The 6,114-nt window shown below is 43.3% G+C and overlaps 1 protein-coding gene across 1 annotated transcript in view; it reads right to left on the bottom strand.

Moving 5' to 3' along the window:
- anks1ab (ankyrin repeat and sterile alpha motif domain containing 1Ab) overlaps positions 1-6,114 on the bottom strand; it is a 58,760-nt gene that overhangs the window by 20,621 nt on the left and 32,025 nt on the right. The gene's annotated exons all lie outside the window — the stretch shown is intronic.

Below are 6,114 nucleotides of genomic sequence, written 5' to 3'. Positions count from 1 at the left end.
AGCATCAGCTGAGTTTGGGGAGGGGGGGGGGGGGTAACAGGACTCAGCTGATGCTCAGAAGCAAGCTTGACTATTGTGTCCTGCCAGAGCTAACGTTATGCTCTATTTGCTGTGGAAGGTATTTTATTTGTATAACAAAAGTGATGACAGCAAATTAGGGTTTCAAAAAATGGGAATCGGTCGGGATAGGACCCAGTGGAGGAGGAGCCAGACTCACTCACTTCTCACACACAATGTTTTCATATAGCCTATGTGTGTTTGTGTGTGTGTGTGTGTGTGCGTGTGTGTGTAGTGTATTCATTTTCAATGGAAGCCGCAGCGACACGAAGATACAAAGCGACGCATCCAAGTTGAGCTGGCTTCAACTGCAGCGTGTTGCTTAACAATTTCCACTCACCTTCATCAACGAGCGTGTTGATCAACACTTCAACAGCGACTGGGCGACAGATAAGCTGCGTCGCTTTGTATCGTGTGTAGATGCCGCTGTGAACGCAGCTGTGACAATTAATGAGTAAAACTAGAATCTGATGAGCTAACTTACTGTATGTTACTGACTACAAAGCTGTATTTTGCTGTGTTTGAGTTCGGATACTAGGGCAGGCTGACCTAATGTGGCCCATCACTTATTGTATCTTGTATTTTGTGATTAGCCTATAGGCAATACAATACAAAAGGTGTTTAATTTTCTTTGTGTATTGTGTATGTGCACGCAAAAGTACATTTGCTAGCTACTATATGTATTTTGTGAACTGAAGTCACCCAGTTTCAGAATCCTCGCCACTGTTCTTGGCCTACTATAAGGTCAGTGATGCTGCTGCTGCAGAGGGTATTTTAGACAGTAAAGGAAGGTAATCAAATGGAGTGGTTTTATTATGCCCTTCAGATGGCGGTGCCACTTCCATCATGTACACAGCACCTGCACACTCCTCAAGTACCACCCAATCCTTCCCTCTCCCTATAGAGCGTGCCAACGTGTCGTCACCACGGGGGGGGGCGAGGCATTGGGCGTGGCATTGGGCAATGTTAAGTCAACCTGGTTTTTACCCCTCAAAGATACCAAAAGACACTTGTTGACGCCCCCTTCAGGATTTTTGGCACGCTCTATACGACCTCAACAGATGGTGAACAGAATCCAACACTGATTCCACAACCACCCGCCTCATCTAGCCAGCACATCAATGTTTGGATGTGCTGGCTAGATGTTTGGACCTAGAGAGTCAAAAAATGGCAAAATAGGCTGTACAATATGTGCTGAAGTAGGAAAACTAAATATGATGAAAATGTAGTCGATATGGACCTCAATGGAAACAACAAAAGAGGCGTGGCTTGAGGCAAAGGGGGCGTGGCTTTAAACAACGCTAAAAAATACCAAAAAATAAAAAAATAAATGAACAACAGATTATAAAGTTGAAACAGTGTTCAAAGGAGTTGCATATGGTATTTAATACTGCAGTTTTTGTTACAAACGTAGTGGTTTAGCTTGCCGCAAGCTGGTATAAATTATGACTGTCATTTCTTTCTTGTTGAAATGCAACAGCATAAATCGTGTGGACTTTGGACATGCTCTTCATTCAAGATACAGTGCTGCTCAAAATATTGACCATGTTGCAGGAGAAATGCGCAAAAAGGTATATGCAGCCTCATCAAAGATCTATAATTATGGATGAGTCCACAACTCTGAGTGCCAAAACAACTTTGATTATTTACTTAAAATGTGAGAGTGACAAGAACAGTGACCCACATTATGTGTTTTTAGACCAAAAGGCAGAAACAATTAAATATGTCTGTTAGCCTGTAGGCATGGTTTGGATGATCACCTTCAAAAACCAGTGATGGCGCAAGTGCGATGTTGCGTAGGAAGTCAGGTGTTGCTAAGAGATTATCAGAGCGCTACCCCAATATTATTAGGCTATATGGCACTGTCTTAATCATAGCTGTGTCCGATTCAGTGAAATAATGGATAAATTATACAGCATATACTGTACCCGATCCTCACTTAATCAAAGTAATCAAAGTAATGTAATCATCAGCTGCACCAGAAGGTCTCTTCTGGTGCGTGTACACATGTATGCTGGGTGGTAAGGTCATGTCACACAGTTGCAGCAGCAGTCTGGAACAATTTTGAAGCACTCTGTTCACATAAAGAGGACTCGCACAAAAACACTTGAGGCTGAAATCGCTGCAGTAGAGGGCACATTTGGGTCTGTTTCTCTGTTAGACAATGCCATTAAACAACTGCAGTTTTTAACCAACCCAATTAATAACACTAGAAAGAAGTGCCAGGTCCTTATAAACAATGTTGCCAGTTGTTCCCTCCTCATCTCCCATAGTAAAAACGGATAACTACGTAGTCCAACCGACGTCTCACGGAACATCATGTGTGACTGGTTTAACACTCGATGCACTTGTGATATTGTTTTATTTGTATTATCTGTCAGCAATGTACCATTTTGAAGAAAGGTACTGGCATCACGATCAGAAAATAAGTCTACTGTGTAGGCCTCATCTGTGTCATTGATTACACATACCTATAAAGCTAAAACAAACGCAACCACATGGCAATTAATTAATGGAGAGATTGTTTTATTGTTGGTGTCATCCGAGACCACGGGAGTCTATCCCCATTTCAATGGGCTAGACCCCTGGGAGATGGATTGCTGAGGTGGAGCGCTCCCAGTACTTACCGCATGGCTTGCCTCACCCAAGCCATGTTACTTATACACTAAGCTTCTGGGGATAGGAGCAGCAGAATTCTATATGTGAGAAGTTCAGCCTTCTGTGTGCATCTTTTAGGGACTCTACTCAGTGGTCAGGAGAAAGGTTCCACCTGGACTTGTACCCCTTCGTGAACATCTGCTCATTCCATGCAACTTGGCGCAATGGCTTTAGGCTGACGAACCTAATCATACCATCATTCTGTTTGCAACTGTATTCATCAGGCATGTCAGCTCTGATGTTTATCAAACAACAAGGACCTTCACTCAGGCCCTGGAATCCACAGCCTTTTGTCAAAACTTGCGAGCACATCACGTCGCAGAGAGCACAAAAACTAGAGTGACACAGGCAGGCTGCCGTGTCAGAGAACCCAGAGCCACTTTGGCAGACATTATCACAATTTCTATGGCATCAGTTTACCAGTTCACTGACTGCACGTTTATATTTGTAACCTTGTCCAAACAATGAAAAGCACTTCTCAGAAAAGGCTAAATCAGTCTCTTTAAGCATCTCATACTTTCCACAAAGTAATTCATATTTTTGAATACAACTGCCCAATTATTTTATATGATTAAGCATATTTAAAAATGTTAAGAACAAACCTTGTGTTTCAAATTAAGGGTAAGCTACATACCAACCATACACTGATAAGTGACTGGTGCTTTATAGCTTTCAGCATCGCGAACAGCGTTCTCAGTAGGTGGTTGTGGGGGGGGATCAGTCAGTATTTGCCCTGAGGTGCGCTCCCCCACTTCTAAAAACTAGAACTTCGGCCGCGCTGCGCACGGCCTCAGCTCTATCGCCCGCGCCCACATAGCACCTGCGCCCACACAGCGATCTGTGCGCCCTCCCTGCACCCCTCCTCCTCCCCCAATGTGCAGTATTGAGAGCCCTGACGTCACAACATTTGGAATGATGGCCACTGCACTCTGGTTGATTGGAATACACCTAGGGCCCAGGTACAGCTGAGATGAGAGAGGAGATGTGTATGTTAGACACAATATGACTCTGAGCAGGCATCACAGTGTTTAAATTGCATCTGGTGAAGAAGAGACTTTATTTTCCTATGTAGGTAGTATTGTGTAAATACTACGTACTGTACTGTACTGTACTGTACTGTCCTGTACCTCTACTGTACTGTACTGTACTGTACTGTACTGTACTGTACTGTACTGTACGGTCTGTACTGTACTGTACTGTACTGTACGGTCTGTACTGTACTGTACTGTACGTACTGTACTGTACTGTACTGTACTGTACTGTACTGTACTGTACGTACTGTACTGTACTGTACTGTACGGTCTGTACTGTACTGTACGGTCTGTACTGTACTGTACTGTACTGTACTGTACTGTACTGTACGGTCTGTACTGTACTGTACTGTACTGTACGGTCTGTACTGTACTGTACTGTACTGTACGGTCTGTACTGTACTGTACTGTACGGTCTGTACTGTACTGTACTGTACTGTACTGTACTGTACTGTACTGTACTGTACGGTCTGTACTGTACTGTACTGTACTGTACTGTACTGTACTGTACTGTACGGTCTGTACTGTACTGTACGGTCTGTACTGTACTGTACTGTACTGTACTGTACTGTACGGTCTGTACTGTACTGTACTGTACAGTCTGTACTGTACTGTACTGTACTGTACTGTACGGTCTGTACTGTACTGTACTGTACTGTACGGTCTGTACTGTACTGTACTGTACTGTACGGTCTGTACTGTACTGTACTGTACGTACTGTACTGTACTGTACTGTACTGTACTGTACTGTAACATACTGTACTGTACTGTACTGTACTGTACTGTACTGTACTGTAACATACTGTACTGTACTGTACTATAACATACTGTACTGTACTGTACTGTACTGTACTGTACTGTACTGTACTGTACCTGTACTGTACTGTACTGTACTGTACTGTACTGTACTGTACCTGTACTGTACCTGTACTGTACCTGTACTGTCCTGTCCTGTCCTGTCCTGTACTGTACCTGTACTGTACTGTAGCGTGTTGACGCGCGAAGCGTTGTTAGCTTGTAGATCTGAGGGGGGGAGGGGGTGAGTTGCATAGACCAAGGCAGCGCTTGTTTCTGTGTGCTCTGCAGGGGAACGAAGGTGCTGAGGTTTTGTGGCAGATGATGATGATTGGCTGTTAAAAGAACCACCCGGAAGTAAAATGCGAGCTGGCGAAGTGATTTGCATAAGTATTGGGCATAATGCGTTTCATATAATTGTACATCCTGCAAGTACAGTAACGGTATGGGAAGCAGGTATGCTGGGAGGCAGAATATTGAGGAATTTTTGTGAAAAGTTTGGAGTTAGTTGGGCCATGGGTCTGCTTGGATACCCTCCACATGCAATCATTTGGTCTCCATGAGTTTGCTTGTCAATTATAGTGGGAGGATAGCACTACAACACTGGATAGGATCATTCAGAATGTATCATTTTAGCCCATTGACTGTATAAAAGAGGTTTAGCCAGCAACACAAATAGTTGGGTTTCTGTCTCGAATGCACCTGCCCCTTGATATCTGCAATGCCTTTCCATAGCCTACAGACTCTGTGTTTGTTTATCAAGATTATTCAAAGGTGTGTCCACTGAGATGTGATTACGCTTGTTTGCCATGAATTAGTTGCAACTAGAAAGAGATGTACGCAGTGGAGTGTAAATAATCTCTACCAGGAGGAGCCATGCCCCTTCCCTCCATCATTGTGTCTGTGTGGTGCAAAGACCTGTTAGTGTTCAAAGGAAAAAGGGGAAAAGGCTATGATAGTGGCCCAGTAGGTAGAGTGGCTGTCTTGGAATTGGTTTATACATAGTGACATTTGTGTTGCATCGGGTTTATATAAAATGAAATTCGGAGCTATAGAACTTTTCAATGAGGAGTTGAAAATGTCTCTTTTGAATGTCTGCCTGCCAGCTGTGTGGCACGGCCCAAGTACTCCTCCACTTGAAACTGACAGCTATTCAGCATTCAGGTAAAGTAAACGGTACTTTCACTCATTTATAGAATCTATGGTTTTGGCATGGCACACACTTCTAAACTTGAGGCCTTTAGAACTGAAATTGGCTAGTAGCTAGTTCTATAGCCGGGTAGCGACTAGCTATCATCGATAGCATTGATTTGGTCCTACACTACAGTAGCCTACAACAAAAGATTTGTGAAATACATACATTGGTATGTCATGCTTCATACCGTATCTAGTATGTTGATGTTTTGGTATTCTTCAATTGGCTTTTTATAGTCTTGAAGTGCTCCAGAAGTGCAGTAAATAAGCTTCAATATCTAAAAAGTTTATAAATAGAAACCCCACTGCCCCCTCACATGACTCCAGAGACACAATCTGTAGGTGGAAATGCACCTGACTCCGTGCCCATTGCTATTTA

The sequence above is a fragment of the Gymnoscopelus braueri genome, assembly GCF_963280865.1.
Source record: "Gymnoscopelus braueri genome assembly, chromosome: 3".
Lineage (NCBI taxonomy): Eukaryota > Metazoa > Chordata > Actinopteri > Myctophiformes > Myctophidae > Gymnoscopelus > Gymnoscopelus braueri.
Note: the sequence above shows the minus strand (reverse complement) of the source record. Positions and strands in the feature narration are given on the sequence as shown.